The 27,883-nt window shown below is 36.8% G+C and overlaps 1 non-coding gene across 1 annotated transcript; it reads right to left on the bottom strand.

Moving 5' to 3' along the window:
* Nucleotides 1-18,498: 18,498 nt before the first annotated feature.
* LOC129402890 (U6 spliceosomal RNA) lies at nucleotides 18,499-18,605 on the bottom strand. The gene has a single exon (XR_008628917.1). It is a non-coding gene; the product is annotated as a U6 spliceosomal RNA (small nuclear RNA).
* Between the last annotated feature and the right edge of the window lie 9,278 nt (nucleotides 18,606-27,883).

Raw genomic sequence — 27,883 nt, 5'->3', positions numbered from 1 at the left:
GAAAACATTATGACAATGAGCATGAGTTCATATGAGTTCATAATTTCTTCTAATGAAGGAATTAGAAATCATAGAATATAAAAGATTCTTAGGGAACTATACAAAATGTAGCTAACAGATTCCAATTCTACATAGGGTTTATAGACATTTCATCCAAAGAAGTAATATTTAAACCATAGATTAAATGTGGAATATCTGTTCTCAAATCTAAGAATGTATCAGAGACAGATAATGGTACATTTGGAATTACTTTAAGTAAAGAGGATCATTGAATAGAAAAACACCTATAGACCAACACAAGGAATTCAGAATATTAGCAATAAAGGTAACTTTGACAACTAATTATAAAACCAAACTGACTAAATATGTAAGTCAAAATAGGAAGAGGATGACAGAGAAAAATAGAAAATTTCAAGAAAGAACAATAACAGATTTCAAGTAGTCCACTTGGTAGAGTGGGCATCTAAAAATAGACAACAGAAATTATTGCATATTAATTACTACAGAAACTGACAACAAGTGAAAATTCTAGTTGTGATGAACGGGGGTTCATTGCAGAACTTGAAGAGGTACATATTAGGTCAGGAGTCAAAATATTCATGAATAATGCTGAAAAAGTCAGCATAAAAAAGGGTGGTGCCAACATCCCAAAAATTGTTTATGTATTTTGTTCTTACTCAGAAAGAAATTACTTTAAAATAATGTGGAGGCACTAGATTCTGACTCTGTGATCACCAATCTCTTCTTCCAAGTGCATACAAGTAAGTTTGAACCATCTTCCAACCTTGAGGTATGTAGGATAAAGGAGTTTTAACAACCTTCATCAAAGAAGTCATCATTTCTAAATCTGCCCTTTGAGTGTTAGTAGTAAGCAGTGTAACACTGTCGCCCCATTGTTCATCCATTTGCTGGAGCAGGCACCAGTAATGTTTCCATTATGAGACTTGTTATTACTGTTTTTGGCATATCAAATATGCCATGGGGAGCTTGCCAGGCTCTTCCTTGTGGGCAAGATATTCTTGGTAGCTTTCTGGGCTCTCCAAAAGGGACAGAGGAATTGAGCCCTGGTTGGCCCTGTGCAAGGCAAACGCCCTACCTGCTGTGCTATTGTTCCAGTCCATTTGTAGTAAAAGGGGATCAATTCAATATTTACAAAACTCTCCCAATTCCTAGATGAGTTAACACCAGATATAAATGTCAATAAAAAGGTTCCATTTAAATTAAAAACAGGATATGAGGTCGTGTGGCCACAATAGTGGCCACAAGGCTTCAAGCAATAATAGAGTTTTTTGTTGAAATATTGAATATAATCAAAGTAAAGAGAAAGTAAAGTGAAATTTATCAGCTACACACGTGAGGTGGAGGCTGGGGGGGCGAGGGTGAGGTGGAGGTGAGGTTTACAGTGGTTCTTGGTGGTGGAATATGTGCACTGGTGAAGGGATGGGTGTTCGAGCATTGTGTAACAGACAAGCCTGAAAGCTTTGTTACTTTCCACATGGTGATTCAATAAAAATTAATTAATTTATTGATTAATTAAAAATAGGAGCAAAGAAAGAGTAAAATATTGAAAACATATGCAGAAGTTTTAAAATGTGTGCAGATAAGTACATAATAATTAGAATACACACAAATTGTTAACATTGGGAATGTTTTTGGGTTTTTACTTTGTATTACTTTAGTTTTGGGGCCACACCTAGCACTACTCAGAGTCTAGTCAGGGATCATCCTGGCAGGGTTCAGGGAAGTATATGTGGTGTCTGGAATAGAACTTGGGTCAGCCATGTTCTATTGTAAAGTAGGTATCCTACCAGATATACTATGGCACTCCCCTATTCTTTGGACAGTTGCTTCAGCCCCACATAGAAATGTTTTGTAAAGGAGGGAGCATGTAAAAAAAGAAGCTTGTGGGGGCCAGAAAAATAGAGAGTAGGTAGGCATTTCCTCAGCTTTTACAAACAAAGTTCAGTCCTTGTCTTAAAATATGGTTCCCAGCCCTGCCAGGAACAAGTCCAGAGAAACGCTGAATACCAAAATTAAAAGAAAAAGAAAAAAATGCTATTTGTGTATACATTTATTACTCTCTCAATGCTAACTCAGTTAAATTCTTTTAGAAGCTAACAAAATGACTAAATACATATTAGCTCTTGTTCTGATATATGATGTTCTTATAAAAATATACAAAAAATGTACACGAGATATTTTGACACAAGGCAATTAATATGTGTATCTTGTACATAAAATTTGTACAAGAATATGCAGAGGTTTCCAAAAGTTATGAGACTTTTATGTTAAAAAAGATAATATGTTAACATTTTCTAAAAGAAATATAAAATTCTGTTGAGTCAAAGAATATAAATATCTCACTACCTTGATGTGTACTGCATCCTAAATTCCAGAGTCTCCAAGATTTTTTTTTTTATTTTTGGGCCACACCCAGTGATGCTCAGGGGTTACTCCTGGTTTTACACTCAGGAATTGTTTGGGAGACCATATGGGATGCCGGGGATCGGACCCGGGTCAGCCGTGTGCAAGGCAAACACCCTACCCTCTGTGCTATTGCTCCGGCCCCTCCAAGATCTTAATGGAATATATGTACATAGACATTCAAAGCACAACCCTATTAAAAGCACTTTACAAACAAAGCAATTATACATTTAGTTTAATTACTCAAGCATTTAAATAATACAGAATTTTTTTTACCAAACTATTCTTCAGAGGATAAATTGTTTTGTACCAAGAAGAAACGTAAATTCTCCCACTAATAGGAACATTCCATTCTTCTCTACAACTTTGAGAGCTTTCAGGCGGTGAAACTCTTTTAGAGTGCCCTCAGTAAATAACCATTATCTCTTTAAACTGATACCAAAGGACATGATAAATTAGCAAAAAATGTGGGTTTGTGTTGGGTAATACAAGCAAGTTAGCAAAACAAAGAATTGCTAGGTCAAAGGCAGCTAACTGGGATTGTGAGGAGTGCGTATTAGAAGGCTGAAAGAAGATAACCCCAAAGATAGCAGAATAGAAGGTTCGAATTTAGGACACAGTAAGCAATTAATTGCCCCCAAAATGTACATGGCTACTATATACAGTGTAGTATATCCAAGTATACACAAATGCATACTCTTAGCAGAGACAGATGAGAGGAAAGGGTGAGGAACAGGTAGCTTTCCAAGACTGCAGTAATCCAGGACTTTAAGAAGTCACAGTGATGTAGAAACAGTTCTCCCTGGTTCCTTTCCAAAACATATGGATTGATAACATATAAAGTCTTCCTCCCTCGATTTCCACCACACATATGGTGAAAACTGTGACATGTTTGAAATTGAAGAGACTATGGAAATAAATTCCTCTACTAAATTTTCTAAGCTCTTGGAGACTCAGGGAAAGAAAATAGATTTTGTTGTTGTTGTTGTTGTTGTTTAAAGGTAATTAAAAAAATTATAGACTAAAGCATTGTGCTATGGTCTCTGCTTATCATTGCTTTGACTATCTTAGTCACACCTAAGTGATTTATTGTCAGTGTGTTTAATTGCTTGTTTCCCTTACTTCAATCAGATATTGGCGTCCCTTTTAGAGTTGTTCTGGTGTTTTTGACATTGGCTGTTTTGCTCCTGTGTTTCTAAACACCAGGATCATGGATCATATGAGTAACTAGGGTTCCTGCTGCTTTATTTTAAATTTCATTTGTGGAGGTGTTTTATAGTCTTGCTGTTCTTGTTTTTTAATCCTTCCTGTCTCACCTCATTATGTTCAAATAAACCCATCTGTTTAATGAGTGCTTATAGTACAGAATGGATTTCTGACAGTTCAAACCTGTTTCATCATGTAACAGCAAAAAATAAGATCAAAAGAAAGTAAAGATAAGACTGGATCTAGTCATCTCCTATTTTACAAATTAATTTTTGGTATCTTAGCAAGTGATGCAGTTTGAACCCAGAACAATGTGTGGCCAAACACCTTAGCCAGACTCTAAGAGAAATTAGCCACATTTCCTCTTTCACCTGATGAGCTCTACAGAGAATATTTTAATCTTCCTCTCTCTCAAAACACAGGCTTTTGAACAGTTATTTTCCACTCCATTCCTGCCAATTGAAAGTTGAAAAGTTCCAGGCAACACAGTGAATGTTGAAAAATCCCTGGAAATTAGAAAAAATGTGTAAATCAGCAGTGCCCTCTACTGTCCAAAGTAAACTTCATCTTGGAAATTACAGCTGTAGTCACATTGCTAACACAGCTGCTGGCTTTTTATTTTTTTAATAAAGAAATATGATTGTTTCCATTATGTTTTGTAATGAAAGACTTTCAGCTTCCCCCATAAATTTTCTGGGAACAGAAGTGTTGCATTTTCAGGTCATGAGATATTTATTTTACTTATCTCTAAAAGCATGAAGAAATGCAATTATGTCATTTCCAAAGAGAATGAGAAAAGAAATATATATTTTACAAATAAACAATCTCAGCAAGATTTTATGTATATATATATAAAATACTAAGAATTTGATATATCAACTTAGAATTTAGTCTGTGTGATTGTATATATATATATATATATATTTCTGTGTGCACTATAAATTTATCCTCAAGTATATGTGAATGACCTGTTTTTATTAACAGAATAATTAATTCAATCTGAAAACTTAAAGAAGAGACAAGTTATTCTTCTTGTCCTGAAGGCATATAATAAATAAGAAAATTTCAGGATATCTCACAGGCAAAAGGAATTGTTTGAAGTCTGTAAAAGTCTGGTAACCTCAAGGTAGTCAGCTAAAGGGTGGAATTCATTTAAATGTGGTATCGCAGGCCAAAGTGGTAATACAATTGAGCACATGCCTTGCACATGACAGACCCAGTTTTCATCCCAGCATCCTATATGGTCCCCAGAGTCCAGCCAGGGGATATTCCTGAGCACAGAGTCAAGAGTAATCCCTGAACAAAGCCAGGTGTGCCCTTCCAAAGCCCCCCACATCCCAAATCCAAAAACAAAGGTGATAATGCTTCCCAGTGGTCCCTGGAAATGGCATTATGGTACATGCTTCTTTCCCATACGCATCACCAGGCTATGTCCGCACTATGCTTCATCCTTGTGAGTCTGTCCTGAAGCACTCACGGACTGCATGAAGAAAGTCAGGAGGAAGATGACTCATAAATTCATCCAAAACACTAACATGTGTTTAGTTTGGCCAAAAATGATGAGAATGACCAGCCAATATGCCATTTGAAGACGTTTTAAATTTACTTAAATAAAAGACAAATAGGGTCTTGACTTACCCAGGCAATGTGCTTCTCTAGAAATATTCCCTGACTCAAATATAGGCAACTGAATGTTTCCAGGGAAGTAGGAAAATGTAAATTTCAGGACCTAAATTCCAAGTTCAAGAGATAATATTTAGAGGTACCATTAGGTTTTAGAATATGCAATATGATTCTTTAGAACAAATGACCTCTCCTCACAGCTAAACTAAGCAAATAATCCTCATTTAGATTTTTTTTTTAACATAGATCCTTCCCTGGACTGGAGTGATAGCATAGAGAGTAGGGTGTTTGCCTTGCATTCGGCCGACCTGGGTTCAATTCCTCTGTCCCCGTCCATCTGGGAGAGCCTGGCAAGCTACCAAGAATATCCTGCTCTCACGGCAGAGCCTGGCAAGCTACCTGTGTCGTATTTGATATGCCAGAAATAGTAACAACAAGTCTCACAATGGAGACATTACTGGTGCCCACTTGAGCAAATCAATGAACAACAGGAGACAGTGCTACAGATCCTTCCCTTCCTGTTTTTGTTTTCCCTTCACTTCTTTCTTTGTACTTGTTTTATCTATGTCTGAAATAAGATGCCCTTAACCATATTCATTTCCCTAATCAATATTTTCCACAAAAATGCTCTTGGCTATGGCAATGATTACTTAAAAGACAATGTTTTCAAAGTCTTCAGGGTGATACTAATTACAGAAAAACAAATAAAAGTCTTCAAATAACATTTTTCATGCTGGGTTCCGCCCAGACTAACTACCTAACAGCAAACGAGTTTAGACTCTCTTAGAATATTTACTCCTAGATCAATGGACCTTTCCTAGCAATGTCAGTGAGAAAAAGGACACAAAATCTCCAGCCCCTGTTCTAAGGGAAGATGTTTTAATAGAAGTAATCTCTTCTTTCACTAAAATCCTTCTTTCGGCTCTCTTTCTAGCTATAAAAATCTCCTAATTTGTAAAAATACTTGCAGCAACTTTATAGTTGTTAGATAGGAAGCTACCTGATCTATGAATTACTTAATACAGCAATTAGAAAATCAATTCATTAAATATGTGACTTTTGTTTTCTAAATGAAGCATTACAGTACTCTATTGCAATAGAGCTAATATGTATAACCGCCTGCCCCCACCCCTCATTCACTTTGTAAGCCTAATCTCAAACCAGTGATCTTTGAAGATAAAATTTTGGGGAAATGATTAGGTCCTGAGGGTTGAGGACTCCAGAATGGGATTGACATCCCTCTAAAGGTTGGGGGAATAACTAGCTAGCTAGCTTTCTGTCATGTGTGAACACAGCAAGTTGCCGAATGTCAGTGTCCTATACAAATCTCAGGAAAAGCTAATTAAATAAGGGTTATGTTGGCAAAAACTCAACTTGTCAACCTATAAATTTGTAAACTAGTTAGTCCAACTGTAGTTAGCCTAGACTGTAGCAAGCTTCAGAGAGAGAGAGAGAGAGAACAGTTTTAAGTGGAGTTAGGGTAGTAAAGCAGAGTGTGTATATATATATGTATATATATACTTGTTATATTTATATATATATATATATATTTAGGAAGACCTTTCCAAGAATAAAATTAAGCATATTTATGATAAGAATATCGGATATATACATTTAAGAAGAATCAATGAACATAATTATATATTCCAAATACAGAAAAAGGATGGGGAAAGGAACCTTCGCAATAGAACAATGGGTAAGATACTTGCCCTGAGTGCTACAACCCTAAAGTAGATCTCTAGCATCTAATAATGTCCTTCAATCCCAGCCATGAGTGGTTCCTGATCTCAGAACCAGGAATAATTCCTGAAAACCACAAAGTATGCCTTCAATAGTCAGATCTTGCCCTCCATGCCAGAAGAAACAAATCAAAACAAAAAAGTAAACGAAGTGGAAATTCAACAAGCATGGTTATTGCGGGAAGGCGTAGGGAGTATTTTTGTGTTTTACCAAATATGTAAGGATGGTTCTGTGACACATTCACCATTGATCAACTCTGTCTAGCCAGGGGCCTGAGACCGTAACCAATACAACGATATTTGTACTGTTCTGTTTTCATCTAATCAAAGTTATACCTGGTGGCAATTCTGGGGACTCATGACGTGTTGGTGATCAAACTCAAAGTCTCACTCCGCATTTGAGATATCTCCCTGGGTCAGCTTTGAGAAAAATAGGGGGCACAATACTGCTTGATATTTTGATTATATATTTAAGCCTCTATATGGTCATCACCGAGATTCCAAATATAAAGCATCTTGATCTTGGAAGTCCAAATTCTCAACTGTGAGAAACAAATGTTAAACTACTTAATCTATAATAATTTGTTATGGCAAACTGAACTTTGGTATCTGTAGGATAAAATTGTTTAGGTTAAAATACTTGTGTAAATTCAGAAAAATTGCTCAACTGCACAGTGATTCAGTGTGTATAATGGAGAGAATAATTAAACGTGTGAGAATTAAATCAGTCAACACATAGCCACAAACTCAAAGTGTATAAAATACCTTGACTATTCTATTAAAATAGCATGAATACATATTCTTTTATATATATCTATAATTATAATTATGTGTATATATGCATATAGCATATACATATATGTATGCCTGTGTGCATATATGTATATATACATGCCTAGATATCTGTATATGATTAAACTAAAATTCTTCATATAAAATACTTTCTTACGATATACAATACATTCTGATTTATGCTTCCTGAAAGACTATTTTGGTCATGATCCACTAAAGTTTATAACTCATTGTTTCATGACAATGAGTTTGAAAAATAGATCTTAGGATAGCAATCTTAAACTACAAAATTTTCTGGAACATAGGAAGAAAATAAAGTGCCCAGGTATCATACATGGTGTTTCTGACAAATCTCATGGCTCTGGGATTTCTTTGTAACACTGGCAGCCTACTATATAGCAGTCTCTTCTAAAAACATAATTTTTTAAGAACAGATGGCAGCAAAAACAACTAGTGTAAGAGTAGCAACAAGAAAGCTGCCACCTTACCAGAGTTTCCTCGTGCTAAGACAATCAAATTTCAGAAATACGTTGTTTCTTAAAAAAAATTTGAAAAAGGGAGATTGCTTAAGACTTCAGCTATCTCAGGCAGATTTGAATGGTTTAAAAACATTGAGTATATACCTAATAGGCAGTTAATGGCTTATTTCCCTTCTACACTCCAGAAAAATACAATTATCAACAGAAGAAGACCGCCATAAGTCTGTGCATATGTTTGTAGGTGGACATGGCTGTCAAACAGATCTGAGTAGAAGTCGTGAATAATTTTCTCCATTGCCTTTCTCGGGGATGTGATAGATCCATCGGGACATCTGAGGGCAGTCATCTTGGTCTTGTAGTTGGCGAAGGACAGGCAAGCATTTTGAATACTTTTCCGGGCTTCTGCTGCACTGGGCAACACTGCTGCTCTTCTCTCTTTGAGGTCTTCCTTTATCACATCTCTGCACAACTTTGTGAGCTCAGACGTTATCTTGTGGTTGCCTGAGGCTTGCGCCAAGCCAAGTTGACGAATGAGCTCGAGAGTTTCCGAAGACAGGCGTCTGTTTGTGGTTTTCTCACTCTCGGCATTCTTCACACAGACATGGAGGTGCTGAACCAGTTGATCGTATTCCTAGTCGATGTTGTCAAGGACGACATCTTCCCATGTTGCTGCAATAGTGCTAAAGAGCTCCCAGTTGGTGGTCATTCTGGGAGTTGTCTTCTTAGACTTAAATTTTGCAGACTTTTCTCCCCGCTCTGTGAAGTAGATTTTCGCATGAAGGAGACGGTGGTCTGATCCCGTTTGGAATTTTGGGACAACAGCAACATCGCTCAGGCAAAACCTTCGATTGAATATGATGTGGTCAATTTCATTGTGGAACTGTCAACCGGGAGACTCCCATGTCCATTGTTTAGATTCGGCCTTCTGGAACTGTGATTTACCATGGATGGTCTTGGTCAACATGATGAATTCAGATAGTCTCTCATCCTGATCGTTCCATTCTAGGCCTTGTGTCCCAATATGGAGTTCTTCAGGCGACTTTCTTGAACCTATCTTCGCATTAAAATCACCAACAATGATCTTGTAGAAGGTGTGGTCTTCATTTTAGAACTTCTCCAGTTCCATGTAGAACCTCTCAATTTCTTCTTCATCGTAGTTGGAAGTTGGTGCGTAGACAATGAAGATAGAAACTGCAGGCAGAGAGCCACATCTATTCAAGCATAATTGACCAATTCGGGTTGTTAGGCCTTCAAATGAATCAATGCTCATGGCCAAGTTCATGTTGATAAGGACACCAACGCCACCAATGCCTCTGTTTTCTCATGTTCCGAGGAACAATTTTTCTCCAGTGTTGAAAATGGCGTGATGTGATTGATGTCTCCACGTTTTGGTCAGACCAATGATGTCGTACTTGATCTTCTGCGCTTGCACCATGAGGTCCTTGATGGATGCTTCTGATGCCAGTGACTGTGCATTGAAAGTACAGACAATCATCTTAGTCTTTCTTCTTTTTGGCAGTCTAGTTCATCCCCAAGATTTTTTCAGCCTCTCTTTGCTCATCTTTCTTAACGCTGCCATATTGGGGGTTCTTTCGGTGACAGGTGAATGAGGCCAATTGTTGTTACTTTTGTTGGCATATCGAATATGCGATGGATAGCTCGCTAGGCTCTGCCGTGCAGGCTCAATACTCTCAGTAGCTTGCTGGGTTCTTCGAGAGGGACGGAGGCTTTTAGGGTGGCCTCCAATCGCCCGTAGAGGTGTTAACATGGTTCAAACTAAATTTGAACCCTATCAAATATTGTATGGGAATAATAGGAATTAAGAGTTTTATGGTGTGTCACACGGGAAAATTCCGTAGGATGGATATGTTGTTCCCAACGTTCTCCCTTCTGAAATCCGACATGCCATTTTGCTGGTAAAGACGCGAACAGCACCTGGTCCGGACAAGGTCAAACCCGAACACCTGAAGAATCTGCCGCCAGTACTCATCAATACACTGGCCTGACTCTTCACACGCTACCTGTCTGAATACAAGGTTTCGTCCCAGTGGAAAACCAGTAGGATTGTTCTGTTGTACAAGAAGGGAGACATCCAGGACATTGGCAACTATCGCCCAATCTGCCTGTTGTCTGTCGTCTACAAGTTGTTCACTTGTGTCATCCTGAATAGAATAGGCAGAACACCAGACAAAGGACAACCATGCAAGCAAGCCGGGTTCCGAAGAGGATTCAGCACGATAGACCATATCCACACAGTGACCAAACTCATTGAAGTTTCACGAGAGTTCAAAATGCTGCTCTGTCTAACGTTCATCGACTTTAAGAAGGCCTTCGATTCTGTTGAGACTGAGGCAGTCATCAAAGCCTTGGTCAAACAGGGCGCTCAAACTCAGTATATCAAAATCCTCCACAAGATGTATTGTGGATTCACCAGCAGGATCTCACCATTCTACAAGGAAGTGATCATTGATGTAAAGAGAGGGGTGCCGCAAGGTGATACCATTTCACTGAAACTCTTCAGTGCCGCCCTTGAGAACATCATGCGACAATTGGAATGGGAAGGAATGGGAGTGAAGGTAGAGGGTCGGCAATTACACCACCTCCACTTCGCTGATGATATCGTTCTCATAACGCCAAATATTAGCCAAGCGGCACAAATGCTGGCCGACTTCAACCACGAGTGTGGAAAGGTTGGAATGCAGCTGAATCTCAACAAGACGATGTTCATGAAAAACGAACTGGTCCCTGAAGCTCCATTTGCTCTCAATGGAATGAACATCTCCGAATGCAGCAGCTATGGTCGAGAAATCAACATGAGAAATGACTTGGTACCAGAACTGCGCAGGAGGAAGAGAGCAGCATGGAATTCATTCAAGAGCGTCGAAGAGGTGGTTAAGAGAATGAAGAACCTCCTATTCCAGGCACTTTTCGATTCCACTGTTCTTCTTGCACTAACATATGCCTCAGAGACCTGGGCCCTACGCAAACAGGATGAGAATGCTATTAGGGTATCCCAAAGAGGAATCGAAAGAGCTATGCTGGGAATATCATGTCTCACTCAAGTGAGAGAAGGAATCCTGAGTTCTGACCTACGTCTATGGTCAAGAATCAGGGATGCTGTCTCGTTTGCCAGGGCATCAGAAATCAGATGGGCCGGTCATGTAATGTGATTCAGAGACGACCGTTGGACTAGAGCTGCTACCGACTGGATTCCACGTGACGTCAGAAGACCTTGTGGCCGCCCATAAACTAGATGGTCAGATTTCTTCGTCAGTTCTCTGAGTGAACGATTTGAGGCTCTTTCTGTTCCTGGAGCGAGCGGGTATCATTGGGCTACACTAGCTCGCGACAGGGACAAATGGAGATGTTGCTGGCGCCCGCTCAAGCAAATCGAAGATTGAAGGGACTACAAGTGATACAAGTGATATGTTTGTAAGTTATTATGTGCATTAAATAGTAGGGGTATATTCTACCTAATTAGAGACTAAGTTAACATGTATATTTGTATATTTGTAATAGTATATGTATTTATTATGTAAAATATTGTCAAGTAACTTGAAAAATACTGTTTCATATTATCTGCCAGCTCTACTTAGATAGACCACAAAAAGTGCTTTTGGGATTAACTTCAACGAGTAAATAAACTGTGTCTTTTTTTCCCACTGATTTTTCTTTTTTCTTTTTTTTTCATATTAATGAATTAATAGAAACTTGTAACACTTGAAAACAGTAGAGGTTCATCCAACCAAGTAAAGAGTCAGTGCAGTAATAATAATAAATAACAAACATTAGTGGTAATGAACGTGGCCAGTTGGTGCCTTGCAAAAGGAACAGGTGTTTGGCTTCCTGGATCTCAGATAGAAATTTCCTCTCAGGCATGTGGTCCCCTTACACTTGCACAGATTTTTATTTTCATTGCCCTCTGCAATGTAAGTACAAAAGATAATTTAATTCCATAGATGCAACTCTCTGCTCACTGTGCATACTTCACTGACTGTCATTTCCCTATCAATGAAACATTTTCAGTCCTTTCATAGAAAGCATTACATATCTTCTTTGCCCAGTATTGCAGACTCCAACACATATTTAAAGTGAAATACAGATGCTGTTAAAGGTATATCTAGTATTCTAAGCATAGATGTATTCTTCAAAGCTCCTCTTCCTGTCATTGCTGCATTCTGTAAAATGAAAATTAGACCTTTATCTTCTAATAAGATCAGCTATTAATTCCCCTAGTAAGCAGACAACCTGCACAATCTGACACAAAAATTATTCAAGGTAGAAATTTAGGTATTCCATCAGTTATAAATGACAAATTCATAAATTCACTCAGATTAAGCAGGGTTTCAAATGAATTAATATTCTGTAACATTGGGTAGTATGTTTGTTTTTCAAGATAGATTATGTCAATAACAAATAACAGTTAATAAATATCAATGACTTCAAATGCCTAAATTTTATTTCTTCCTCATAAAACATGTTAAATATCAATTTATAGTATCTCTGTTCACTGAAGTCATTGAGTGATTTTAACTAACGGGATCTTTCTAGAGACACAATCCCACTTTTAACACAAGGAAAGAGAGCCTGGGAAACCAGCTTGTGTAACCAGCATACAACTAGAAGCAACAGAAAATATTATATTGATTGACCAAAGCTAATCTCAGAGCTACAATTCACGTCAGGGGAAAGAGAAAGTGAAAACAGAAAGAGAATGGAAAATACTTAGTTAAAAACACTTAGTCAGAAAACTACCATTTTCCAAAATTTTTCCACTTATTTTATGACCAAGATCTATCTGAGAACATCTTTTTACTGCAAAACTGACTAGCTCTCCAATGGGTATTTGAACAAGTATATAATCAAACTTAGCATGCCTAGATGCCTATGAAGTTATAAATACTTATTTAAAGGCTTTAAGAAGGTAGTTTTGGGGGCTGGAGCGATAGCACAGTGGATAAGTGTTTGCCTTTCATACGGCTGACCAGGGTTTGATTCCCAGCATCCCATCTATCCCCTGAGCACTGCCAGGAATAATTCCTGAGTCCAGAGCCAGGAGTAACCCCTGAACATCGCTGGGTGTGACCCAAAAAGCAAAAAAAATAAAACAGTATGTAGTTTTGGATCCTCCAATTCCTTATGCCCAGGCCTTACTCTTGTTCCTCACTAAATCCCTGTACACATTATTATCCTGAGTCCATAATGGCCTCTGACTGGCTTTGTCTCTTGGTGTCCACCACTGTATTCCTAGTCTGTGGATATTGCTTCATAGTATGCCTCACTTTGAAGGTGCTTGCTGTTCTTGTCCCTTTCACTTTCATTGATTCTCTGGCCACATGCTACTTTTTCTGTATTTGACTAGCAATTGCTGCTACTCTAGATATATAGGGTTGACAAGAGGTTGCTAAATATCTAGATCAAAAGAGGATTCAAGAGGAAGTGACTTGCCCTGTGTTAATCTGTCAAATATTCTTACTCCTTCCCCTTAGCTATTTGTATAATCTAAAGTGTTGGTAAGATTTGAAATTACCAATTGTATTATCTAAACTACCTGGCTCTCCTCTCATCCCACCCCTCACTATAGTAATCTCACTTTAGTTCTACATTCTTAATCACTTATTTGACTTAGTCTACAATTTCACTATTGCTCATCTGAATTAAAGAACAAAATGTAAATTTGGCCCAATAAGTATCTTATATTCTACTCATATGCAATTCTTTACAAACATTTTTTAGTTTCATAACTTCCTTGTAATACTTATATTTCTGCCTGAAAAGATTCCCTTCCCACTTTCATAGACATTGAAATTTTTATTTTATTTTAATTAATTAATTTATTTATTGAACCACCATGTGGAAAGTTACAAAGCTTTCAGGCTTAAGTCCCAGTTATACAATGCTCGAATACCCATCCCTTCACCAGTGCACATATTCCACTACCAAGAATCACAGTATACCTTCCCCCACCCTCACACATCCTCAGCCCCCCACTCCGCCTGTGTAGCTGATAGATTTCACTTTACTTTCACTTTGATTGCATTCAATATTTCAACAAAAAACTCAATATTAATGTTTGGAGTTTCTCCCCCCAAAGTCGGACCTGCAGAAAAGAAAGCATTTGATAATTTGCTTTCCATTGCTGAGAATGAAGAGATATGAGGTCGAGCGGCTGCAATAGCGGCTGCACGGTTTTGGATTTTTGTATTTTAGTAACTAAGTCCAGAGAAATTTCTGCCAGAAATTGCCTCATTACAAGCTCATATCTCTCCGCTATTTTATATTTCACATATGAGTGCAATCTTTCTATGTCTGTCTCTTTATTTCTGACTCATTTCACTCAACATGATACTTTCCATGTTGATCCACTTATATGCAAATTTCATGACTTCATATTTTCTGACAGCTGCATAGTATTCCATTGTGTAGATGTATCAAAGTTTCTTTAACCAGTCATCTGTTTTGGGGCACTCTGGTTTTTTCCAGATTGTGGCTATTGTAAACAGTGGTGCAATGAACATAGAAATGCAGACGTCATTTCTACTATACCTTTTTGCCTCTCCGGTATATATTCCGAGGAGTGGTATTGCTGGGTCAAATGGGAGCTCAATCTCTAATTTTTTGAGAATCGTCCATATTGTTTTCCAAAAGGGCTGAACGAGTCGGCATTCTCACCATCAGTGAAGGAGAGTCCTTTTCTCCCCACATCCATGCCAACACCGGTTGCCTTTGTTTTTTGGGATGTGGGCCAGTCCCTGTGTTGTGAGATGACATCTCATTGTTGTTTTGATCTGCATCTCCCTGATGATTAGTGATGTCGAGCATTTTCTCATGTGCCTCTCAGCCATTCAGATTTCTTCTTTGAGAAAGTTTCTGTTCATTTCATCACCCCATTTTTTGATCGGGTTGGCAGTTTTCTTCTTGTGGAGTTCAACCAGTGCATTGTATATCCTTGATATCAACCCTTTATCGGATGGGTACTGCATAAATATCCTTTCCCATTCTGTAGATTGTCTTTGTATTTTGATCACTGTTTCTTTTGAGAAGCAGAAGCTTCTTAATTTGAGATAGTCCCATTTATTTATCTCTGTTTTCACTTGCTTGGCTAGTGGCATGTCATCTTTGAAGATATCATTGGCTTCAATGTCATAGAGGGTTTTGCCGGCCTTGTCTTCAATGTACCTTAGGGATTCTGGGATAGACATTGAAATTTTTATATTCTTTTGCAAGGATTCTCCAAAACAACCCCAATATTCTCAGTTTATACTATACTTAGTATCATTTTAAAGCTCACCTTTTTGTTTTTATTATAAGTGGTTAAATCACTAATAATTTTATATAATAAAAGCTCTTTGAGGGTAGCAATCATTTATCCAATGACAGTCATGACAATATACCCCTGTTCCATATTTTTATATTTCTATTGGAATCAGTTGTAATCTCTGTGTGCATGTTAACTAGATTACTGCAAGAACTCAGTAAAAGTGAAAATAACCTATTAATTTGCACAAGAAATATAAGCCCATACAATATAAGAAAGGCATTTGGAAACATTCAGATGCATTTAAATATTAATAAGTTATAGACTCAGTGAGGTAGTGAATTGGAGGATATTATGGAACATTACTGTAAAGTTATGATCATTTTTCAACATATATACTAGTCTGACTGCAAGTATTGCAGTAAAGAGTATATGCATTGCTAAAACTTTCTAGATTGCAATTCTTTTCTGTTTTTTTGTTTGTTTTGGGGTTAGAGCCCATGGTTGTCAGGACTTATTTCTGGCTCTACTCTCAGGGATCACTCCTGGCAGGATTTAGGAGACCACATGTGGTGTTAGGGATTGAACCCAGGCCAGCCACATATGAGGAAAGGTCCCTACCCACTGTACTATTGCTCCAGTTCTTCTAGATTGAAGTACTATTGATGCATGTCATTTTAACATTGCTGTTACCCATGTACCTCTTTACAGTTTGATTTGTTCCCTGATTATCTGCTTTTACTTATGATATATTTAGGTTACTTTGTTTTTCTGCTGCTTTACCGGAAAGCATCTCTGTCTGAACATGCCCACCCCACACACACCCTTCTTTCTTTCCCCAGGAATTTATTCTCAGGCTCTAGGATTAGAAACATTGCCTTCTTGACAATGAATGGATTTAATTGATGTAGTAAGGGCTCAATGCCTAGGTCAATAGATTAATGAGTTCCCAAAGGTGTATATGCATGAGTTGCCAAATGTACAGTAAGTGTAATGTGAGTGTGTCTATTTGTTATCCATATTCCATTTTTTCAATTACGTGTTATTTGCTTTGGTACCATTGGGTCACTCATTTGTATTACATTTACTACTCTGGGAGTCCTGCATACTTGTACTGTGAGGGATCACAATATTAAACAATCCAGAAATAAGAACACATGAATTATTCATACGTGATTCAAACTAATTACAGTTGTTTGAGTATTCTAAACACAAGACTGTTCATTCAGCTCACATAAATTAGGAACTTTTACTGTACAAGAACTCTCATCCTGCAGTAATATTTTTCTCACATCAAGATATGAAAAGCAGTGAAGCATAAGCTGAGAACACTCTTCTCACCCAGGACAATTCCAAGACTCATCATCCATGCCTGCATCAACATATCAAAGCCTCTCTGAGGTGCACCTGTGTTCAGGATGATCGACTTCTCAACTCTCAACTCTCAACTCTCAACCTTCTCAACTCTCTCTCTTACCTTGAGACTACCTTAGGATCACTTGGAGAACTGGCCATTTCAAGAGCTTTTAGTTTATTGCGATAGCAAGTCCCATTGCCAAGGTAATTATTATGATTACAGACTCCAAGGACTAGGATTCAGGCATGCACATGGGGATATCTCTTCATATCCATGCTAGGAGCATGTCAACATTTCTCATGGCTTAAACTATACTTATATTTTCACTTATTATATGTGGTGAGTGGGCCTTCAGCATATAGCTTGTGGTCAAACATTCACATAAACAGGTTGAGAAAGCCATTTTACAAGAACCAGAGGACTGGGACATTTTTACAAAAGCAGGATGGTTAGCCAACAGGAGCAGATAGATCAGCCTTCTGAATATCTACTGTTATCTCCCCTAGTTGCCTTGGGTGCCATTAGTTACTTGTAGTTTTACCTTAAGGCCATGATGCAAGTAGATATAAGCCTAAGCATACATAAGCGCTGTGGAGTTACAATAAAGTAGCTTTTGCTTTTGCTCACTTCTCTCTGTATGTGTGAGTGTGTGTGTTTGTCTCCCCTCTTCCTATCACTCTCGCACCCTCTCCTCATGAACCCCGTTATCTGGTTCCACAAGACAGGACAATTATACTTACATATTTTGTGGGTGATAATCTTTTACTGTTTGATTATTCTGTGTATGTATACTAATGTTTTCCTATTTCTATAGTCTGTGTATGTATACTAATGTTTTCCTATTTCTATAATAGTAAAAAAAATTCAAAAGTATGCCAAACATCTTGGCTAGGCCATGGTACTCAGCTAGTTGTCGAACATTTTCTATCAGTCTTCCCGAAGTGCACAATGCTGGCCCTAGTTAAGGAGATTACTGGAAGGATTCAGGGATTAAAAATATTGGGTGCAATTACTGGGTGCTTTCTGTTTTTTTTATATCCTTGTCACCCTCTAATTTTCATCTCTCCTCTCTGTTTCACACTAATGAACCTCTTTCTCATTCTTTTCTCCCTTAATATATTTTTATTATGTTTTTAATAAACACAATTTTTGTTTGTTTGGGGGCCATACCTGGTAGTGCTCAAGGTTTCGGACTGGCTATGTACTCATTAATTATTCCTGGAGGTGCTCTGGGGCCATATAGAATATCGGGGATTGAACCTGGGTTAGCTGTGTGGAAGGCAGGTACTTTACTCACTGTACTATCACTCCAGTCCCAATGATCAAGATTTTAATTTCAAAATAAACCTATAAATTCTTTTAGAAGCAGACAGTGATCATATTAATAGAAACATGAACAAGTTTCAAAACTTTTCTTCTTAGTGAAGGTGACATTTTTCAGGCCCATCTGAGGTGTCAAGCACTTTTTACCTATAAATCAAGAGCAGAGCGGAACAAGATAAAACAGAGAGAGTACCAACCATATTCACCTCTGAAGGAGGTGATAGAACATAATTCTTAATGATTGGAAGTATAACTGTTGATTCTTATTTAAACCTATTATTTTCTTTCCTTTTCTTTTTAAGTATGGGATACTTCTTGCATTTGTGTGTCATCCTTATAAGGGTTCCATGCTAATCTTTTCTCTATCATTCACATTTTAGTTTATGTGATGCTGAAATGAGCACAAAAACTACTGTTTTCTGAGGGACACAGAATTGACATTAGAGTGTAGGCATTGAATAAATAGTGTGTAAAGAAGTTAAGGGATGATAAAACCAAATATCCAAACCACAGAGTGAACAACACTGAAATCACGAGACTCAAACTTTAATAACTGAACTTAAAAGGTTCCTGTTGAGATGGCAGGTTGAGGCTGGGGGTTGGGCTGTAGGGTAGGAGAGAGAACCTGGGAACACTAGTGGAGGGAAATTGACACTGGTCGCAGGATAAGAGATGGAAAACTGTATGTCAAAAACTCAACTACGAATAACTTTGTATCTCATAGAGCTTTAATAAAATAAAATCTGAAAAAAAAATAAATAAAAGAAGAGGCTTGTTTCTTTCAAAATATTGAAATGCTGAGGCTAAATTAGAACATTTTTAATTTTTTCCCTTCTAATTATGCTAATTACAATTACTCAGAACTTAAAATCCCAATGGAAAAGATATTGAAGTGTCAGTGTTCTGTTCTAAGAATCGTTTCTGTGATGAACACTTTACAAAGCAATTAGATATAGTAGGAATTATAGTGGGAATACAAAGTTAAGCAAGACAGCTTTCCTCAGGAGGCCAATCAAAGAGGACTCCAATAAGTATGAAGTTATTAAATAACTATGTGATATATGCTAGGTGAAGGTGCTGACAGTGGGGTGGGATATGGGAGACAAAGTCAGATGTACCATGGTTGAGGATTCCAAAATTCCTGGTATATGAAACAAGACTGGAATAATTATATCTCAGAAACATGAAAGAGATGCCTCGGGGCTATAGAGATGGTTTCATATATTTTGCAGAAGGACTTGAGTTTAATTTCCAGCACTATACTTCAATTTAGTTTTACTTATGATCAGGAATGCTTTATCGGGGGGTATATTTTGAGAGGATGGGGTCACACTAAGTGATGTTCAGGGGTTACTCTTGGCTCTGCATTCAGGAATTACTCCTGGTGGTGCTTGGGGTACCATAAGGGATGCCAGGGATTGAACTCTGGTTGGCCACCTAAGACAAATGCTCTACCCACTGTACTATAGCTCCAGGCCCAGAATGGCACTTTCAGTAACACTACCATGTCAGTACCACATCACCACGAGCACAATCACCACCATCATCACAGTCTTATCTTTTGTTACTTTTTTTTTAATCATAAAAACCTTCTCAGCAAACCTGCCCTCTAATCTCACTTGAGATGATCCATTATTTTTATGCTACCATAGAGATAATTTACTTCCATATAGTTATGTGCATTTCTGAAGTGTAATCTGAATGAACTCTTATTCATTCAAGATGAATATGAAAGAGGACGAAAGTTTTGATTTCCAATATAAATAGAGAGCAAAATGTTGGCAAATGGTAGAATCTAACTAAGCATATTGGTGGTTTGTTGTTCTTTTCTTCCTTCTTAATAGATCTGAATTGTTTTCATGTCTGCACTCACTGTTAGAAATTATTTTTTGATAAATGTAGCAGATATACCAGGATTAAATTAATTATGATCTCATGTGATCAAGAAACAGCCTCTCATGTGTAGTGACTTGCAAATGAGAAGCCAGAGAGCCAAAAAGGAGATGTAAGAAATTAAGGAAATACATCCTATGTATACTATCAAATTTCTGATCATATTTCATTCTAGACTCCTATATTCTTTTAATTTTAGATATTTAGGGAAAATAACCTCCTATACATTAAAACACATTGAATCATATTTAGGGAGGCATAATTTATTCCTATATCAATGACTTTGCCTTATTTGATTATAGTTTATCACACAAAAACAATGACAAATTATTTTAATTACTCATTGATCACATTTATGGTTGCTAGATAAACTACATAAACTCAGTCAAATTGGAATTTAGATAAACAATGACAAAAATTAGAATGTTTATGATATGTACAATGTTACCAGCAGACGAACCCAGGTATGTGTAATCCCATTAACGGCCAACATCCAGAGAGAGACTTAAAAGCAAGCTCTCAGAAGCTATCTTGTAGCCTACTTCTCCCTCTGGGAGGAACTGGCAATCTTCTGAGAGTTTCCTGCCCACATGGGACAGCCTTGCATGCTTCCCATGGTGTATTCATATGCTAAATCCAATAACAAGCTGGATCTCAATCCCCTGACCCTGAAAGAGCCCCCAGTGCGACATCCTTGGGAGAGACGAGTTTAGATAGACTTCTAAGATTTCAGGGAAAGGACAAAATGAGAAGTTACTCAGCCAATTTGAGAAATGATTGTGATCGTGATGATATGTACAATGTTACAGACATACTAACATTTTAAATTTAAAAATTATTTACCTGAAATTAAAGTTTAAATGAGAACTTTATATTTTTTGTTCTTAAATCTGATAACTCCAAGATCTGTTAGAACAATGAAAGGAAAAATTATTTTAAAATGTTAATGGAGTAATGTGAGGTAGCATATAATAGAGTATGTGTGATTTGATTAATAAGCATCTCATTTGATTTCCAAGGCATGAGGAAAAAAACTAACTCAAATGTGATTTATGAATAAAAGAGGAATAATGCATATGGGTAGAGAATTAAATATATTATTTTCAGGTGTATTATCATGGACATAAAGTAAAACACATTTTCTTTCAACAACTTTTTTCACATTGATTGCAACACTTAAAGTCCTGCTTATAATGTTCAGTGTTTTTAAGTGACTCTTACTTTGTTTCTCTCAGGCTCTTTTCTGTTCTGATGAAGCTTTGGATTCAAACTCTCCAGATAGGGCATATCATATTTGCATTGATCGAAAAGCACTTGTAAATTTCTAATAAAGACAGATTGTGGAAATTTAACTTATTTGTGGTAAAAGCTCACTGAAACATGATCATGAATTTATGTGTCTGAGACCCAAGAGAAAAGAACAAGAACCAGAAACTAAGAAAATAAGTATTTTTAAAAGAAATTTTTGTATACTCTTAAGAAATATTTTAATCTTTTAATTCTAAAATGATAAATAGTTATAAGATTTTAAAATGACCATATGCATATAACACTGCATTTCATTTTGTGACATTGTAATGAAAAAAACTCTATGTCTTGGCATAATCTCACCACTGCAAACCAAAGAATTTTAAGTGTTTTTTTTAATGTCTCATTAAGAATTCATTTTATATCATTACTTTCCTCGGAAATGTCTTTTTTGTACAAAATCTCATTATCAAACTGTCCTGTGATGCAGATGTTCTCAGTGGCAGACAACTAACTGAATGTTCTTGCCTCTCGACTTGCCTTCCCTAACAGAAACAATGAAACTGCTCCTTCTACTTTGAAAATTTCTTGTTTCACAAGTGAAGATTATTCAATTTATGGAATATTTTAAATTTTGGGTCCAAATTTGATTTTTTTGATGATTAACATTTCTCTATAGAATTTGTAGATTAAATGCATTATTTAAAGACTTTCTCCCATGCCCAGGGAAATAATAAATGAGTTAGTAATTCATTAAAAGTCTTTGATTATTTTATAATAATAGAACTTAAAAATGTATATTACCTAAAGTTGTGAAAGCTAAACTGCTTTTGAAATTTTCTCATGGAAGATTTAAGGAAAGAAATGTTTGTAAATTGTTAATCAGCATAAACACATTCGAATCAAACACAGAGAAATTTTAATTGTTCTTTACAACTCATAATTTCAAGATGTTTCCAGAGAAAATGATTGTTTTCTAATTATACAATTGTTCTCGCAGCAACATTTCAGTTTCCAATCAAGAATATCTGGTATGGAGATATGGAACATAATGAAATAGTCTTCAGATATAAAGAAATCTACAATACTACAGCTATGCCCTGTTATTTCTAGGTCCTTTGCTTCTTTTTGTACAAAGGAGATAAATTGATTCTGAAAGTATCCAAATGAAGACTTGATTGTCCTAATAGTACAATGTTATGTGTGTTTCAGTGAGAAGCACTAATGCAAATTTGCACTGTGAAATGAAATTTTAAGTGCAGAAAAATACAATAGTAATTTATTTTATTCTCATTAAATGTTCTGAATTTAATCTCCAAACATATTTCAAGCTCCAGCTATGCACCAGGAACAATATTAGTTGCTGGAGCTGAGGAAGAAAAGGAGGGTTGATGGAATACTGAATCTTTCTTGCTAGACATTTGTTTAAGAAGACTGTTAACAGGGCATCTGTGTTCTTGGGATCTTGTTTGTATTTTTTTGTTTGCTTTTGTTTAATGAAAATATCTGTAGTCATTTCAATTCTAGTATTATGACTGTAGTTCAGGGTATATAAGTGAATTTAAGTTTTATGTAATTTCTTATGCCCAGTCACTGCTGACATTGAGATTAATTACACTAAATAGTGTGTGAATTTGATAAGGTATTATACCCAAAGTTAGAAATAATCATTTGGCATTTTCTAATAAAAAGCATATACTCCATATAAGGCTGTTATTCTGTTGAATCTCAGTGTATGTACTCCATATATGCATTTGTGTGCATTTCTTCATTCTTTTTTTTAATTTCATCAGAGCACTATGATTTATACTCTGATTTAGCTGTGTTTCAGGTGTAAAATGTTCTAATAGTAATCCCACCACCAATGTTGATTTCTTTCCACTAATATCCGAAGTCTACCCTCAAGCCCCGGGCTATCTTTTTGACAAGCACAAAAGCAGTTTTAAAAAGCTTTGATGATGGCTTAAGGAAAACAAGAAGAGTGATAAGTGGTTTTCCTTAATAGTAATATAAATGAAAAGAAAAATTAAAATACAATAACTCATGTTAAAACAAATAATGAGAGGAAAACTATTTAAAATAAGTTGTATATCAATACCAGATAAAATATGTAATAAAATGCATAGATATAAATTAAGAAGCATTTGGAATTTGAGTAATTTTATAGAAATAAATAAAAATTTCATTAGAAATGAATATATTTTGCAAGCACTGTTTTCAAAATAGTTTATTTCAATAATTTTTTCTCAAGAAAATAATATTTTCACTACTAATAAACACACACAGATACACACATACACACATATATAAAAGTGATGAAAGAAAAAACACAAATATATAAAAACTGTGTAGTTAGAAGATGAAGCAGAGCAAGCAGTTGTTTTTTTATATATACTTCTTATTCTTTTATAGAATCACCATGTGGAAAGTTACAAAGCTTTCAGGTTTAAGTCTCAGTTATACAATGCTCGAACACCCATCCCTTCACCAGTGCACATATTCCACCACCAAGAATCACAGTATACCTCCCCCCCTGCCCCCCAACTCCCCAGCTCCCCACCCTGCATGAGAGCAAGCAATTGTTAATCACAATGATAGCAGTCTAAAACTATGAATAGTCAGGAATCATACTAATTATCAAGAAAGATATCACAGCTTTTTTTTCCTTATTTATGTACTTACTCTCTATTAGTGCTTAAAATGATAATATAGAAGGAAAAGAAATAAATGACAACCCACAGTTCTATTTCCCTTTATCCTCCCTCAGCAAGCTGAGGATATATGCATTGGTAGAAAATGCATGCAATTTCAGGAGGTGAAAAAAAAAACAGCAGAGATATATTTGCTTAGAATTTCCATTCATTTTGTAGGATCAAATAAATATGCATGTGTACATGACAATATAAAAATTACATAGTTACATGAATATGGACATGAGCAAAAAGCTTTTATTTTTGTATTTAAGATCTAGTATTTTTCAATATAAATATGAACAATAAAAGTTAGGCCAAATTTTAAGACATTATTTTTTACTGGCTTAGAAAAATAGTATCACTGTATCACTATCATCCCACTGTTCATTGATTTACTCAAGCGCACACCAGTAACGTCTCTATTCCCCTCAGCCCTGAAATTTTAGCAGCCTCTCTTTACTCGTCTTTCCCAATGATCGGAGGCTCTTTCAGGATCAGGGGAATAAGACCTATTTTTACTGTTTTTGGCATATCAAATATGCCATGGGTAGCTTGCCAGATTCTGCTGTGAGGGCAGGATACTCTCTGTAGCTTGCCGGGCTTTCGGAGAGGTATGTATATATCTGTTACTGTATTTGGGAAATGAATACACCATGGAGAGCTTGCCAGGCTCTCCCGTAAGGGCAATAAAATCTCGGTAGCTTGTCAGGTTATCCACAAGGGAGAACTAGGCTATTAGATGTTGCTTCCGGGAGCTTGGTTTTAGTCTCTGGATGTTGGCCATTGATAGGATTACAGGGCATGGGGGCAATTTCTGGGTGTGATTGCTTAGCTACCGCAAAATGGGGGATATGGGTGGAAGAGGCCCAGTCCTTAACCAAGGATGTTGGAGATCTGGGCCCCAGGTCCCGCACACCTGGGTTCCTCTGCTGATTCCTTCATGCATGAGGCTTGTCTGAACATGTGGAGAGTAGTTTTGAACATGGTTGTGGCTGGGTTCCAGAGGTCTTCAATTGTCCAGGCTCTGCTCGGTTCGGGGACGTAAACGTAACCCGCCCCTTACATGAAATAATAGTAAGTATCAAATATTACTAATCCTGAAAATTCAGGAGACAAACTGCAGGAGTAAATACAATATTTTTAGTATCATTAAAACTGTTATTTTATCATTTTTTTTTAAAAAACTAACCTAATTTTCACTTTGCACCAGACCTAGAATCTTGACTATCAAGCTAGTAGACATTCCCTACGTAGCATTATGGAGAATCTTTTTCTTGCTTCTCTCTCACAAAACACAGAAGATGGAAAAAAACTCTTCTTTATGTTGTTTTGTATAAATGTCTACAGCTCATATTGTTATGAGTGTAAGGATGACATTATTCATTTTATTTGGTGTCAACATGGCACTAGGCTTGTGTATATTTGGTGTAAATTGAGAATTAATGAGAATTTATCTAAATTTGTTCACAATTTGTGGAGCAATGCTCAAAACCTGAGTTAAATATGAAGATCTATGGGGGTAACCTGGAAGTTAGTGATAAGCATTTGTTGCAAGAGGAACTACTGAAATAATCACCTACTTGTTGGTCTATGATAGTGTAAATAGGGCATGGAGGAGAATAATAGCTAATCTTCATAAAAATAAAAGACTATTGCAATAATAATGACCTATTATGGAGTTTGCTTGACAGTAGTATTTCAGTCACTTCAACTGCATTTTATTTCTTGCTTTCAACAACTCTTTAAAAGTCCACTTAAGATACATACATATATATGTGTATATATATATACATAAAGATAATAAAATTGTACAACTCAAACAATTTTGAATCAATAATTAAACATAGGTGCACCTAAGCTTATAGTATTGGAAAAAGTCCTAATGAAAAGTCTACAGAAAGGCAGAATAATACCTATATTTGGGTCTAGAGGTTCCACCTAAGAGAGTATCCTTATATTCTTTTCTATTACATATATTTATTTGTATTCCTCTTCCACATTTCCACCTCCTGAAGAATATTTAGAAGAAGAACAAAAAAATCTCTGAGGTAAACAGAATTCTGATTGTCTTCAGCTGTGACCTACTGTTTATCCCACCGGTTCTGGTAGAGCCTCAAGAAGAGCAGGAGAGCCATTCTTCCCAGTGGACCAGGGCAGATCCGTCTGGCCTCCCTACCAGTACAGCAAAACCACAACTTTTCAGCAGCACACAGTAAATGCAACCACAAAATACACCCCTCCTGCACACCTCACATGCATCACACTTTTACCTCTTATACTGTACACATGCTGGAACAGTTTAACTACCCCCAAACAAACTGCTCTAATGTTGACTCAACTGTAGCTCCAATCAACAGTCTCACAACAAATAAAGCTAGTGGTTATCCCAAGAAATCATAAAAACTCTAAATCACAGAGTAGCAATATGGTCAAGTAGCAACATGCATAAGAAACTCTAAACTGGGGCCGGAGCAATAGCAGGCAGAGCGAGTGCCTTGCATGTGGCTGACCCAGGTCCAATCCCTGGCATCTCACAGGGTCCCCCAGGACTATCAGGAGTGATTCCTGAGTGAAGAGCCAGGAGTAATCCCTGAGCATCGCTGGGTGTTATCCAAAAAGCCAAAAAATAAATAAAAAACAAAACAAAACTCTGAACAACTAATAACAAAGAGTCTGTGTAACATCAACAGGTAGTGAAGATAACACCAACAAGCTGCACCACCCACTCCCAAATATTTGAGTGTTAAGGAACTTTCTAGACATAGATCCAAAACTCCCTTTGCAAGAAGAATGGAAGGGGCTTCTTTTAGGCAAACCAAATTTAAAGAACACATCAAACTTCTAAAAAGGATGGTACAAAACTCAAGGATAATAACCTCTCCCAACGTCTTTTTTCTTTTTTTTTATTTTTTTGCTTTTTGGGTCACACCCGGTGGTGCACAGGGGTTATTTTTGGCTCTGCACTCAGGAATTACCTCTGGCGGTGCTCAGGGGACCATATGGGATGCTAGGAATCAAATCTGGGTCGGCCGTGGGCAAGGCAAACACCCTACCCGCTGTGCTATTGCTCCAGCCCCCTCAATGTCTTTTTTTCTTTTAGTTTTGGGACCATTGTCAGCAATGTCCAGGGATCACACCTGCCTTTGCACTCAGCAATTATTCATGGCAGTTCTTGTGGGTCCATACGAAATAGCAGGATTGAACCTGGGTTGAGTGTGTGCAAGGCAAGTACCCTACTTGATGAATTATCACTCCAGCCCTTCTCTCAATGTCAATGCCTAACTGCACTGATTATAAGACACAGAGTGGCAGGATAAATTAGGAAACTGAATCTGACTTTAGGCTGTCTACAGAAACACATTTGAATAATCAGGGCTAATAGACTCAGAGTCAAGGTTAGAAAACAATATTTCACGTAAACAACTCCCTCAAGAAAGCTGGGGTAGTCATACTTATTTCAGACAGCACGTATTTCAAGCTTAAAAAGTGATCAGTAACAGATGATAAAGCAAAAATTAACAAATGGAAGTATATAAACTAAGACAATTCTGAAGGATGAAGAGAAGATGAGGATCAAAAGTCACTGCACAGATGAGAAAGAAATATTTATCCATCACTCATCTAATAAAGGATTATTATCAAGGGTGTACAAAGCATCATAGAACTATACAAGAAAATACAACCAACCCCATTAAAAATTGGGGGAATGATATAAACATAAATTTCCTCAAAGAAGAAGACATATAGATGGCCAAAAGGTATATGGAAAATTTCTCTACAACCCTTATCATCAGGAATAAGCAAATATAAATGATAACTTTGCTATCATCTTACACAAGAGAGACTGT

Source organism: Sorex araneus, chromosome 2 (genome assembly GCF_027595985.1).
Source record: "Sorex araneus isolate mSorAra2 chromosome 2, mSorAra2.pri, whole genome shotgun sequence".
In the NCBI taxonomy this organism is placed as follows: domain Eukaryota; kingdom Metazoa; phylum Chordata; class Mammalia; order Eulipotyphla; family Soricidae; genus Sorex; species Sorex araneus.
This window is presented reverse-complemented; position numbering and strand designations above follow the sequence as displayed.